The sequence below is a fragment of the Zingiber officinale genome, chromosome 5A (genome assembly GCF_018446385.1).
Source record: "Zingiber officinale cultivar Zhangliang chromosome 5A, Zo_v1.1, whole genome shotgun sequence".
Lineage (NCBI taxonomy): Eukaryota > Viridiplantae > Streptophyta > Magnoliopsida > Zingiberales > Zingiberaceae > Zingiber > Zingiber officinale.
Genome location: NC_055994.1, coordinates 2,091,366 through 2,107,020, shown reverse-complemented (window position 1 = coordinate 2,107,020; position 15,655 = coordinate 2,091,366).

The window sequence follows — 15,655 nt, the reverse complement described above, 5'->3', positions numbered from 1 at the left end:
TGGCCTTTGAACTTGCCATGAATGCCACGATAGAATATTTGAAGTCCAAAGGGCAACTTCCCGATTCCGCCGTTATCCCCGCTCAGGACCAGGCCACACTCCTCAACAACATCCCAAGCGATCTCTACGAGTATTTAGAATAGGAAGTATATGTGTAATTCGGCCGCTCGGCCAAAGACTATCCTTTTTTTGTAATTCGGCCGCTCGGCCTTGATGTCTTTAATGTTATCCTTTTACTTGCTTTTTCCTTTGCTAATCAATACGCATGCTGTCCGCTCGCCTCTTATCACCTCTCTTGTGTTCGAAAAGGATTTTATGCGAGGTATTTTGCGTAGCTAGGCCGCTCGGTTTAATATATCATATTTCGACGAGAGGTTGTTCGCTGGATGTTGATGAAGTACTTTTGGGTACTTGGCCGATCGACGAAACGGCTCACCAACTAAACCTATTTATTACCTTATTCCGCTCGGAGGGTTTATAGTCGTCGACTCGACTCTCGATATTTAACATCGGAGCTCGACGGTCTTCCGCTCGGAGGGTTTATAGTCGCCGGCTCGACTCTCGATTTTTAACGTCGAAGCTCGACGGCCTTCCGCTCGGAGGGTTTATAGTCGCTGACTCGACTCTCGATTTTTAACGTCAGAGCTCGACGGTCTTCCGCTCGGAGGGTTTATAGTCACCGGCTCGACTCTCGATATTTAACGTTGGAGCTCGACGGTCTTCCGCTTGGAGGGTTTATAGTCGCCGGCTCGACTCTCGATATTTAACGTCGGAGCTCGACGATCTTCCGCTCGAAGGGTTTATAGTCGCCGGCTCGACTCTCGATATTTAACGTCGGAGCTCGACGATCTTCCGCTCGAAGGGTTTATAGTCGCCGGCTCGACTCTCGATATTTAACGTCGGAGCTCGACGATTTTCCGCTCGAAGGGTTTATAGTCGCCGGCTCGACTCTCGATTTTTAACGTCGGAGCTCGACGGTCTTCCGCTTGGAGGGTTTATAGTCGCCGGCTCGACTCTCGATATTTAACGTCGGAGCTCGACGGCCTTCCGCTCGGAGGGTTTATAGTCGCCGGCTCGACTCTCGATTTTTAATGTCGGAGATCGACAGCCTTCCGCTCGGAGGATTTATAGTCGCCGGCTCGACTCTCGGATTTTAACGTCGGAGCTCGACGGTCTTCAAGGCTAATTTTAACGCTGCCGCTCGGCGAAGATATTTGCCATCTTTTATCATTTTGCCTCCTGCATTACAAGTACATAGGCGACCAAAACATATATAAAATTACATCAGCGCACCTCTCACCCAGCTCGATACGGCTGAAGATAATTTGCGCTCTATGGTCGATTCAGCGGTCGTCCATCTTCATCCTCCAAATAATAAGCACCCGAGCGCAGCTTTTCGATGACTTTGAAGGGGCCCACCCAAGGAGCCTCCAGCTTGCCGACGTCGCCGACTGGCTTTACTTTCTTCCATACAAGGTCACCAACTTGGAATGCTCTAGGGATCACGCGCCGGTTGTAGTTCTGCTTCATTCTTTGCCGGTACGCTATCAGCCGGACGGATGCCTTGGCTCGCTCTTCGTCGACCAAGTCCAGTTCCATGTTCCTCCGCTCAGCGTTATCATCATCATAATTCTGGATCCGGACGGACTCGACGCCGACTTCGACCGGAATAACCGCTTCGCCGTCGTACGCCAAATGGAATGGCGTGATGTCCGTTCCTTCCTTTGGGGTCGTGCGGATAGCCCATAAAACGCCTGGCAGCTCGTCCACCCAGCTTCCTCCCATGTGGTCCAGTCGAGCCCGAAGAATTCTAAGGATTTCTCTGTTGGTTACTTCTGCTTGGCCGTTGCTTTGGGGATACGCCACAGAAGTAAAGTGTTGTTCAATGCCATAACTTATACACCAGTCTTTGAGCTGCTTCCCGGCGAACTGTCGTCCGTTATCAGATACGAGCCGACGAGGGATGCCGAAACGACAAATTATATGTTGCCAGATAAACTTCTTGACCATCTGCTCGGTGATCTTGGCTAGTGGCTCGGCCTCTACCCATTTGGAAAAATAGTCGACCGCCACCAGTAGAAACTTGCGCTGACTGGTCGCCATAGGGAACGGACCCACTATATCCATCCCCCACTGATCGAACGGACATGATATCGTAGATGCCTTCATTTCCTCAGCCGGTCAGTGGGAGACGTTGTGATACTTCTGACAGGACAGGCATGTCGCGACGGTCCGAGCGGCGTCTGCTTGCAGGGTTGGCCAGAAGTATCCGGCCAGCAGGATCTTCTTTGCCAGCGATCGTCTGCCCGGATGCCCTCCGCATGATCCTTGATGCACTTCTTGGAGGATGTACGCCGCGTCTTCCGGGCTCACACATTTCAAAAGCGGGCGGGAGAAGGCCTTCTTGTAGAGTTGGTCTCCGATGAGTGTGAACCGACCGGCTCTCCTTCTTAATAGCTGGGCAGCCTCCCGATCGAACGGTGTCGCACCCGAGCGCAAAAACTCAATGATGGCTGTCCTCCAATCGCTCGGAAACGTGAGGTCATCCATCTGGTCGACGTGTGCCACCAAAGATACTTGCTCAATTGGCTGCTGGATGACGATCGGCGTTATTGAACTTGCAAGTTTGGCTAACTCATCTGCCGCCTGATTTTTCGCTCGGGGTATCTTCTGGATAATGACTTCTCTGAATTTGGCCTTGAGCTTTTCGAAGGCTTCAACGTAGAGTTTGAGTCGAGCGTTGTTAATCTCAAAGGTGCCCGAGAGCTACTGGACGGCCAACTGAGAATCTGAATGAAGTGTCACCCGACTGGCTCCAACATGCCGGGCGGCCTGCAAGCCAGCTATAAGGGCTTCATACTCTGCTTTGTTATTGGTGGCTCTGTAATCCAGACGAACGGATAAGTGCACCCTTTCTTCTTGGGGAGAGAGTAATAACACGCCAATCCCGCTCTCGAGCCGAGTCGCCGATCCATCTACAAATATTTTCCACATAGCTTCTAGCTCTGGCCTTTGTACTTCGGTGATCAAATCTGCCAAGGACTGCGCCTTTATCGCCGAGCGGGGTTGATACTGAATGTCAAATTCGCTTAACTCCGTGGTCCATTTGATGAGCCGTCCGGACGCTTCTGGGTTCAACAGCACTCTTCCCAAAGGGTTATTTGTCCGGACGATGATAGTATGTGCCAAGAAATAGGGACGGAGTCTCCGAGCGGCGAGGATCAAGGCGAAAGCTAGCTTTTCGAGTCCAGTGTGGCGAGATTCAGCGTCTTTTAATATATGGCTCAAGAAGTACACAGGTTGTTCTTCTCCGCTCGTCTTTACTAATGCCGAGCCTACGACCTGCTCGGATGAAGATAAGTAAATACAGAGCGGCTCACCCACCGGGGGCTTGGCTAGCACAGGCAGAGAGTTCAGGTACATCTTCAGCTCTTCGAACGCCCGATCGCATTCTTCATCCCATTGAAACTTGGTGGCTTTGCACAAGATTTTGAAAAACGGGAGACTCTGATCGACCGTCTTCGAGATGAATCTAGACAATACTGTTATCCGACCGGTCAAGCGCTGTACTTCCCTCAGATTTCTTGGGGGCGGCATATCTTGTAATGCTTTCACCTTGCTGGGATTTGCCTCGATGCCCCGCTCGGTCACTATGTAGCCCAAGAAACGCCCGTCTTTTGCTCCGAACAGACACTTCTGAGGGTTCAGCTTAACTCCATACTTCCTCAGCGTTCGGAAAGTCTCCTGCATGTCTTTAAAGAGATCAGCCGCTCGGACGGACTTGATGAGAATATCGTCCATGTACACTTCCAAATTACGTCCGATCTGCTCCTTGAACACTTTGTTCATCAAGCGCTGGTAGGTTGCTCCCACATTCTTCAGTCCAAACGGCATCACATTGTAGCAGTATGTGCCGTCGGCTGTAACGAAGGTAACCTTTTCTTGATCGTCTCGGGCGAGCGGCACTTGATGGTAGCCCTGATAGGCGTCGAGCATGCATATCAACTCGCAGCTGGCTGTTGAGTCCACCAGTTGATCGATCCGGGGTAGAGGATAAAAATCCTTTGGGCAAGCTTTGTTGAGATCCCGGAAATCGATGCAAACTCTCCACTTGTTGCCCAGCTTGGAGACTAGTACTACGTTCGCCAACCAACTCGGGAACTGAACCTCGCGTATGTGGCCGGTCTCCAGTAACTTCTCAACCTCCGCTCGGGTGATGGCATTTTATTCGGCGCTGAAGTCCCTCTTTCTTTGCTTCACCGGCCGAGCATCCGGTCGGACGTGGAGTTCGTGCTGCGCTATACTCGGTGAAATTCTGGGCAGCTCATGCGTCGACCAAACGAAGACATCACAGTTTTTCTGGAGACATTTGATCACTTCTTTTTTCTAGCTTGCCTCCAAATCGGCCGCAATGAACGTGGTGGCCTCCGATCGGGTCGGGTGAATCTGCACTTCCTCTTTTTCTTCATAAACCAAAGAGAGTGGTTTTTCGGTTATAGCGTTCACCTCGATCCGTGGCGTCTTCCGAGCGGCATTAGATTCAGCTCGGACCATCTCGACGTAGCATCGCTGAGCCGCCAGCTGGTCTCCTCGTACTTCTCCCACTTTATCTTCCACCGGGAACTTGATTTTCTGGTGGAAGGTGGAGACGGCCGCTCGGAACTCGCTGAGCGCCGGTCGCCCCAAAATGACGTTGTATGCTGAAAGAGAGTCGACCACGACAAAGTTGGCAGTCTGCGTCCTTCTGAGCGGCTCCTCTCCAAGTGAAATAGCCAGTCGGACTTGTCCGACCGGCAGAACTTCATTGCCCATAAACCCGTAGAGGGGGGTTGTCATGGGCAGCAGCTCGGCTCGATCAATTTGTAGTTGGTTGAAGACCTTTTTGAATATGATGTTGACCGAGCTTCCTGTATCAATGAAAACGTGGTGAATAGTGTAGTTGACTATTACCGCTTTGATGAGGAGAGCGTCGTCATGTGGCACTTCGACTCCCTCCAAGTCCCTGGGTCCGAAACTGATTTCGGGCCCGCTCGCCCGTTCTTGGCTGCAGCCGACCGCGTGGATCTGAAGCTGTCTGACCTTGCTTTCCTTGCTCTGTTGGAGTCGCCTCCGGTCGGCCCGCCAGCGATAATGTTGATTTCACCTCGGGAAGTATTGCTTCTGTTTTCTTCCTCCCGTGCGGATGTTCTAGGCTGCTCCCTAGACCTCCAGGATTGTCCTCACGCCTCGGAGTATGATGCCGCTCGGGAGTCTGTCTCTGTCGCCGGTCGGATACCATCCGATCGGCTTCACGAGGTCGCTGTCGCCTGTCGGATGATGGCGATCGATGGCGTCCACTCCGAGGGATGAGGTGGGTGATCAGAGGAAGGCTTCGGCAATCTCTTGTGTTATGTGTATCGGTCCGATGGAAAGAGCAGAACATGGGGGTCCATACCTTCTTCTTTGGTTTGGGCCGCTCGGCAGCTACCTCTTGGACATGGGACCTCGCATGGTGAGAGTGGACTGCTTCGGCCCGCGGTCCTCTGGGCGGCTCCTGGCGAGTGACAGGCTTCCGCTCGGCAGGGGCTAGCCGCTCAGTTGGAACTTCTTTTCTTCGGGCCGCCTGGGCTTCCTCCACATTGATGTATTCATTGGCCCAGTGTAGCATATGATCGTAGTCTCGGGGCGGCTTCCGAATGAGCGAACGGAAGAAGTCACCGTCCACGAGGCCTTGCGTAAATGCATTCATCATTGTCTCTGAGGTAGCCGTTGGAATGTCCATGGCCACCTGGTTGAATCTCTGAATATAAGCTCTGAGCGGCTCTCTGGGCTCTTGCTTGATGGCGAATAGGCTGACACTTGTCTTCTGATAACGCCGACTGCTTGCAAAGTGGTGGATGAAGGCCGTGCGGAAGTCTTTGAAACTTGTGATGGATCCGTCCGGCAGCCTCCGAAACCACCGTTGAGTCGATCCCGAGAGGGTGGTAAGGAAAACCCGACACTTCACTCCATCTGTGTATTGATGAAGGGTAGTTGTGTTGTCGAACTTACCCAAATGATCGTCCGGGTCGGTGGTTCCATTGTATTCACCGATCGCCGGGGGCACATAGTGCTTTGGTAGAGGGTCCTACAAGATGGCCTTTGAAAATTGACGGTTGATCCGTTCGGGAGAAGCGTCCGCTCGGGGGGCCTTGCCTTTTCTGTTGTCTCGTATTGGCACTTCATCTGATGAAGATCCTCGATCACGATTAACTGCTGCGGCTTCAGGAGGCGTGCGGAATAGGGCCCAATGAAATGGAACCGTGGCATGCGGTGCTTCCGCTCGGCCCCCTGATGCTGATGTCGCTTGTTGCTCAATCCGCTCGGCTTGCGACTTCTGCTTTTGTTGTTCCACAAGCTTAACTGCTCTTGCCTTGATCAAAGCGTCGAGCTCCTCCGTGGAGAGCATCACCGAATGCGGTCATCCAGCTTCGTCCATTGCTTCCGCTCGGATGCAGGTGCGTTCCCACAGACGGCGCCAATTTGATCCTGTCCGAACACTGAACCAACGGACACTGGGCACGTGGCGCTCTCCGAAATGTTGACGTGAATCTACGACCGGTCGCCCGAGTCTCCGGCGAACCTGCAAAGAAGTCGGGCCGGGAAAGGGTTCCCGGCGACGACGGGTTCCCGGCGACGACCCTCCGATGCTCAAGTCAGACAAGTGGACAGCAAAGAGGTGGCTCCGAATATGCGAGAATGCGTGATCTCATGAATGCGTACCTCCGGTGAAAAATGAGGACCCTTATATAGAGCCAGGAAGAGGCTTATGCACACGTACCGAGGCAAATACGTGTCTTCTCACCATACCTCAATATGGGCTTGTCAAATGAGCTTGCCTGACACCATACTGCTACAGTCCGGGCACCTCTCTGATGGGACAACGGAACCCTCTGTCGTAAGATCCTGCGTATGGCCTGGTCGTTGAGCATAACCGCTGTCAGAAGCTGTTCCCTTGTCCTTTTGTCTCTTCTTACCTCATGCCGAGCGTCCGGCCGGTCGGCAGTCCCCTCACGTCCGACCGGTCGTATGTGCTGGTCCGCTCGGAAGATTCCCAGTCGGTGCTTTGCTGACTGTTCAAAGTATTGCTGTTTTCTGCCTTGGCTGAGCGGGCTCCCCGATCGGCCCGGCGACCCTATTCCCCATGAGCGTCGGAGACCTGACTCCCCATCGGGTTGCTTTCAATTCTGATGAGACCCCGTTCGGTCGGCCGGTCTCCCCTTCTCCGGTCGGCCGTTTGACCCCTTTGACTTACACGTGACGTTGACTTCCCTCAGAGTGGGGTCCCTGTTCTTACCGCCAGATCACTTCATTTTTTGGAAAAGAATTTATAAAAAATTATATATTAGTCAAAATTTTCCAAAAATATTTCTGCTAATATATAATATTCTTATTTACCTCAAAAAAATATTTTGTAAAAAGATCAAATAGATAGCATTTATTAAAATTAATTTTTTCCAATACATTTAACAATTCAATAAAAATAAATTCAAGCATGCATACCAAATTTATTCAATATATTAGAATAGATTTTGAGATTCAAAATAAATTATTAACTATTGGATTAATTAAATACACTTCTAGGAATATTATTTTTTGATATTTTTGTAATTTCACCCCTATGATTTCTTATTGTAAAAATTTTGAATTTAAGCATATAGGATATTTTTCTAATAATTATATTTGTTCTTTTAATTTTATATTTTTATCTTTAATTCTACCAAGATATTCTAGTAAGTATGCATTTTGTTTATTTGAATCAACATATTTATTCCTCATTTTGCATAAAGTTCTACTTAACATTTTTATAGCATTGTAAAGTTGATCAGTGGGAAGATTACGTACCTCACTTACCATGTCAGACTCGTAGTTTGATACTCCCCTTCATCGATGCTCTCTTCCAAAGTAGTTTCATCATCTTCCTTTTGGTAGCTAGTCATTAATGTTAGATTGACGTATTCTTCTGTCTCAGACTCAGATGAAGACGATTCGCACCACGTCGCTTGAAGGTTCTGGTTCTTGAGTCGTCTTGGCCTTTTGTTTGTTTTTCTTTTTCTTTGCTTTTCAGTTTCGGGTCATTGTCCTTGATATGCTCTTCTTCTTGACAGTTGTAGTACCTCACTTTCATTTTACCTTGTAGAAGCTTCTTGACCTGTATCTAATTAAATTTGTTAGTTTTAAAAAATTTATTAAACTCACTCACCATGTAGGCTTTTTCATCTTTGTCGAGAGAAAATTCCAAATTTGGTTCGTACTTCTTGGCTTGCAATGCTATATTCTAATTCGGCTTCTTTTCCTTTCTTAGTCCTACACATCAAGTTTCGTGTAATTCTAAAGTAGAAAACAAATTATCTAAGGTACGTACCTCAAGATCCTTAAAGATGTAGTAAGAGTCTACTATCGATGTCCAGTCCAAGGTCCTCAAGAAGGCAATTAGTGCATATCTTAATGAGTCTCGATTTGTTACCGTTTCTTTGAGATTGTCAGTCCGATGATTAACTCCTTGAATTTAGCATGTAGCTAAGCAACGATTTCTCCTTTTTTAAGTCGGAGGTTACTAAGTTGGTTTCTAGGAATATCTCTCGTGGTTAGTTTTGCTTCAGAGGTGTCTTCATGTAATTCTAGAAATTTCTCCCATAGATCTTTGATGGAATCATATGCGCCGATCCGATTAACTTCTTGAGTTGGCAATACGATTAACAGATAGAATTTTACTTTATCATTGACCACCAAGTCAGCCTGCTGTTTTTTGTTCCATTGGAGTTCTTTTTCTCCTCCATTTTCATCCCTAGGTGCTTCAAAATCATATTTAATCGCTACAATAATTTCAAAGTTAGTTTTGAAGAATGTCTCTATCTGGTGCTTCCAAAGCGCGAATTTTCCCTCGAAATTAGGTAGGTGAATGTTTGATCTAACCATCGTCTTGTTACTTTAGTTGACAGTTAGTTCTTTTAAGGTGTCAAATCTCTATTACCAATTGTTGGTGCAGCAAAAGTGGTTCGTAGAGCTTGAGGGGAGGGTTGAATAACAACCTACAAAACAAAGTTACAACTTTCTCTTGCTATCAAATTAGCAAGAACACACACTAATTAATATATAAAATAACACGCAAAATAAAAGAGGCCAGACATCAATTTTTTATTTGGTTTGCAACTAGAATGATGCTAGTCCAAGACTATGCAAGGGCACTATGAAGATCTCATTTTTTGACCACAAGTCGAAGGCCAAGAAGTCCTTTACAGTGATTAAGCATGAAAGTAATAAGACTGAACGAAAGTGAATATAAGTGTGTTATCTTAACTTAGAGGACAAGACATCTATTCATAGCTCTCTGGTCAAGATAGTCGTTTGCTGACATGGTACTTTCCGGGTGCTTGGAAGCAATCCTGGCACCTGGATTTCAATCGAGTCAATCCACTTGCAACGGTCTGCTCAACGGTTCTCAACATTTCGAGCGTCTGGATTCTACTAACATGGACTCCATACTAATCCTCTTCATCAATGACTCGCTAATGTGATCGTCCTTTCTGGGCACCTGGAATGGTCATCTCCAATTCGGTCGATTAGGTGATGCTCTAGCTGTCTAAAGTTGAGCTCACCCGAACTCAACTCCAGTCTTTTTCTCAAGCAAGCTTCCTCTCCAGTTTCTCATCCCTCGGACGCTTAGTGCATGTCCTTATTACTCCACCAGTATACTCTTCCGCAGTTCCTCGTCCCTCAGATGCACCGAGTATAAAAATTAAGAAGAGGAAAAAACTAGCCATATTATTGAATCTAAAAAGAATATTAGAAATACATAGTATAAAATCTTATATAGTTAAGTTAAAAAAAACCCTAAATTTTAAATAAAAAAGGAAAAAATGAGATTAAATTGTGAAAATATATATATAAATATATAATCTAACGCCCCCCCCCTCAAACTCACGAGATGCTACAGCTAGAAGCATTAAGAGTTTATCAGACAAGAAATGAAAGTGTGAAATGGAATGTGCATTAGTAAACATATATCAGTAATTTGTAGATTTGAAGGAATGAAAGGCAATGTGATAATGTCAAACTGAAGATAATGATGAGTAATGTGATAATCAATTTCAATATATTTTATCTTCTCATGAAAAATTGAATCGCGCGGAATTTGAATAGTACTATGATTATCACAATATAATAGAGTAGATTGATGAAGAGAGATCCATATCCGCAAATAACCAACACAACCAAACTATTTCACAAGTAGTTGAGGTCATGGCATAGTACTCAACTTCTATGGAAGATCTAGAAATAATATCGCATTTTTTACTCTTCCAAGAAATGAGGAAATCATCAAGAAAAACACAGAAGCTAGTCGTAGATTTATGATGTACAGGATCACCAACACAATCAACATCAGAGTATGCACGTAGTTCTAGAGATGAAGTAGAAAGAAATAAAAGACTTTGAAATTGAGTGTCCCGAAGATATCTGAGAATATAAAGAATAACATACTAATGAACTGTAGTTGGTGCAGTGATAAATTGACTAACCACATAAACAATATACGCAATATCTAGACGAGTCATGATGAGATAAACCAAGCTTCCAACAATGGTTTGGTATAAACCAGGATTCGGGAAAAGTGAGTCATCAGATGTTGAATATCGAGTATTAGTCTCAATGAGAGTATTAATGACTTTATTATCAGTAAGACGTGCACGTTCAAACAGATCATATATATATTTTTACTGAGATAAAAGATAACCTTTTAGAGAATAGGTCACTTCAATGCCCAGAAAATAGCGTAGTATACCCAAGTCTTTCATAGCAAACAACAATCTAACTTAGACTACAAGGAAGTAATTCCATTAGAATCATTGATAATCATCGTTTGGACGTGTTATTTTATTATAATTTAGCGGTGTCTTTATCCTCTTGTGTATCTAAATTCATGATTTTAGTGTGTTTCATGAGTTTAGATATTTGTTAGTCTTCATTTTTAATTCCTGTATATTTTATGAGTATTTTGAATATTATTTGATTATATTTTATTTTACAAGAATTGAAGGAGACAACAATTGAGGAGAAGAGCACTGATTTAGTCCAATGATGATCTGGTTCAATTGCAACTGTTTAGTAAAGAATTGTATAAACCTAAATCAAAGCCCAATTTGAGGAACCCAATTTCAAAACTCTAATTCAGATTTTGGTCCGATTCATTTGTTTCCAGCCGAGCCGATTCATTTTCGTCCGGTTCAAGAGGAATAAAAGGGTTACAATGGTTCAGAAAAAGACGGCTCAAGCTGGAGAGGGGTTATTGTGTGCGTCATCTTCCTCTTCTCCAATTAGTGACACCCCCTTTCCTCTTCTCCCGATCGAAGACGATGAAGCTGACGGCGGCGGCTTCCGGCAGAATTGCAACAGCGATTCCCTTAGAGCAGAACCGGAGTGGTCTCTCCGGTGAGATCCTTTCTCCTCCATCTCGCATTCCAATCGGGCTTCCTCTGCCAGGTGCGGTGAAGAAGGCGGAGGTGGCATCCTGGTGGATGGCGAGTTGCATTCCATCTCCATCATCAACTCCGGTTGAGGATCCTCAACGGCGTGGTTTGCGCAGGTAAGGGTCCTCCACTGTAATGACATTTCCCCTCCTTAGCGGTAACACCTTCTTCCCAAAATCAGCCTGGAAGCAGATTAGGGCAACCTTCCCAACGTGGTTTGCGCAGGGAACAACAGTAATTTATCAGCTCCAGTGGTCCACCTCTGTCTCGGGTGAGGAACCCACGGTGTAGTTCACTTCCTTCTCTATCTAATCTTGGCTCAGCTGGCGTGGTTCGATCAGGCTTGAATCTAGGGTTGACAGCTATGGACAACACTTCTAATTCCTTTGCATCCAGAAAATTTCCTCGAATTGGTTCACTTCGAGGAAGTTGTGCTTCCACCGTTGTCGATCGCATCTCCGACCAGCAGCGTTGTCATCCACCGGACTCAGGAGATTTCCAGGTGACAGCAGAGTTCTCCTTGGTGGTTTTGTCAGTGACAGGCGGAACACTTGTTATCTTTGATCAGGAGAATTAGATTGGTTAATTAGAATTTATTTGTTGTTGATGTTTGATTTTGTATTTATATTCTTATGTATGTGATTGTTTTTTATCGCACTTTGTTTAATTTCATTTATGCATGTTTGTATTCTTTGTTATGTTTTCGTGTTATGATTATTGTAGGGTGATAATGCGGTGTAGGGTTGTCTTCAATAGTTAGATAGGATTGTTAGTTGGTTTAATTTATGCTTGTTTATCATTTCTATTGATGATTTTATCTGTATTGTAGATTGATACTGCATTATGAGTTCATTATTGATGGTTAAATAGGACTTTCAATTATTACATTAGAGAATAAAATCCTCTTGGTTCAATTTTATCTGAAAGCAAATGTCTTGTCATTGGTTCTACATGAGAGATGACTCGGGCTCTCTATTATACCACCTTAGTGTAGGTTAAGGAGTTTAGTTAATTATAAATTATTAACTTAATTTGCATACGTGTTCCTGTACACTCAGACACAAGATATCAAATACACAAAGTTTAACTCAACTTAGTTGCTCACATCAAAATTATTTTAGGATACTTGTAAATACATCTATGCTATTAAACATTAATTTAACATACTATATTGAGAAGAGTGCTTTTTTCAATTCATTTCTGATTGAGTTATTGTTACCAATTGATTGCTACACTATAGCAATCGATTGAATGTTGTACGGGCATATAATCATTCTCAATTGATTGGCAGCTTTACCAATAGATTGGGAATACTAAAAGGGGTCAAAGGGAAAATGACTAATTGATTTTGCCAATTTCAAATTTAGATATTAGATTTGGGTATTTTAGAATTTCATCTACGTGCTTGGATAAATTGCCGCTAATAAATAGATGATAGAGATAAATTCAATCAACTAAAATCAAAATATTCAACCCCATTATCTAAGAAATTGGTTAAGAGATCATAATAAAAAAAATAATAATCTTAATTAATTTCATTGACTCTAACCATAAGACATAGGGTGGATAATCATAGCATCATACTTTGTTTGAAAAAAATTATGAGAAGTAAAACAAAGTATGAATATAACCAAGTAGGGACAAATGGCCCCACCTAGCATAGCGGTTGTATTTGTAGCTTATGGCTCTAATAACCAGGTGGAGCATGGCGGCCTAAGCAATGGATCGATTGTGAAGGTCAGCTACAAGTGAGTCTTCAACATGGAAAAAAAATTGATTAATCAAGTTGGATAATATTGAGTCTGGGATGATCATCCAGTCATACGAAAGTTTTTCATTGGCCATCAGGATAAATCGAGAAATACTCGCAGTGGATAGCTTAAGAGCCCAACATCCTTTAATTACGTGCCCTATTTAGAGGAAAAATTCATGTAAATATATCATAGCTGGGGTTCGAACTATGGATGTCTAGATGACAATCTGAATATTCTACCATTGCATCATAACCCCGGGGGCAATGGATCTTCAATATGATGACAAATCTCTCATGTGCTAACTATTAGACTCATCCAAAAAGACATGGATGTTCAACATGAGCACTTTACTCCAGTGGTTAATAGACAATTTCCATAAGATAACATTTGGATTAGTGAGTTCGGAGAATTAAATTACAATCAAATAAATAAGAAATTGGTTACGTTCCTTTTTTTTCATTTGTCTTTCTTTAAAAAATATATATTGTTTTTTTTAAAACAAAGCACTTTACTAAATTAATCCATGTTTTTATAATGATAAATATATTAAGATTATTTTTTTGAAAAAAAAATAAATAGAGCATTTTTTGGGGTTCCATGTCTTAATTTGAAAATTTTCCTATTAAACATTAAAATAAATTAGAAAAATACTTGCGAGCTGTCTAAAGCCCAATATCTCTTAATTGCAAGTCTCATTTAGCGAAAATATCCTTATAAATATATCGTAGTTGGATATCTGAGAAATAACTGAGCATCCTTACCGCTACATGATAGTCTCGAGGGTAAAAAATAATTAGTAACGTCGAGTATGGGATGATTAGTCGGACTTCACGAAAATTTTTCATCGACCATCAAGGTAAATCAGAAAGTACTTACAATGAGCGACCTAGAAACTCAACATCCTTTAGCTCCAAATCTTATTTGGAGAAAAAAACTCTGTAAATACACCGTAACTAGAAATTAAACTATGGGTATCTAAAACATAACTGAATGTTTTTACCATTGCATCATAGCCAAGGCTAAAGAAGATCCATTGGAGCATGTAATTAAGATGCTTCCAATGTTTATCATGCGCAATAACCTTAATAGTATGTTTAATTATGACACCGACTGATTAATGACAAAGCACCGACAATATATAATTACGTGATAGACTTGAAGAAAAATGCTCATTTAAAAAATAAAAATATGTCAATTTTGTAGTTATTTTTTCAATAAAAAAAATCTAAATTCGAAATGGTCACACTAATATTTCATATTTGATTTTTTTTAATTTATATTTTTTTTATTTACCTTGTAGTTTAAGTTTTGTGAAATTCTTAATAAATGTGAAAGCTACTGGTCTCCAACTTCGCACATACACTTTCAACTTCAAGTACGATTTTATTGAATTCTTAATGTAAATATTATTCGCCAATTTATTAACTAAAAGTCAAATCTTATTAATAGTGTTAACTATTAATTAGTGCACTATTTTCACTATTTAAATTAAATTTAATCTCCGAGATTAAAGTTTTTAAATGATTATTATTGAGTTAATACGACGACAATTCAACATTCTCTTATGCAATCAAACTCACGTCATAAATTAGCAGGAGGATAAATATCTAATTAGTGGGAAATTTATATTTTACTTTACACAAATATTTAAAATAAAATGTAAGAATCATAACAATATCAATATGGATGGTCGGAGCTAAAATCTTAGTTTAGTAGGCAACTAGGGTGCAAATGAATCGAAAATATTCATGAGTTTTATTAGTCGGCTCGAAAAATATTTAATTCGTATTTATGTGATAATTTTTTCAATTCAAATTTAACTTATAATATTTTATTCGATTGTTCATGAGTCACTCAAATTTAATTTTTTTTTACATAATTATTAATTTAAATATGTTTAAATTAATTCTAATCGAATTTGAATTTAAATCATATAGTTCAATTCTGCTCGAATCAAAGTTTGAACAAGTTGAACTGAACACGAATTTTGTTTCAAATCGAACTCAAGTCAAAATTATTTATATTTTTGAGCTTTAAATAAAATTTGAATAGATTTTATGCTATTGAAGTACTACTTGCCCTCGAGTATTTACACATGCTTGAGTTGTATAGAGAGACCTGAAGCCAGAAAGAATACTTGTTCGGGATCTTCCTCCATGAATTCCTTTACGGGAAGACGCCTTTCAAGAGCTCAAGTAACATAGCAACATTGTTCAATGTGGTAGACTCAAGTAAAGTACTATGGAATAAGTATTTTTTTTTCTAGCCCAATATGGGTAGGGCTGTAAATGAACCAAGCGTTCATGAACAAACTTGGTGTTCGGCTTGGTAAGAGCTTGTTTATATTCGTTCAATATACATAAGGTTAATTAAACAAACAAGTTTGAGCAACTCGTTAAGCTAAACAAATAAGAT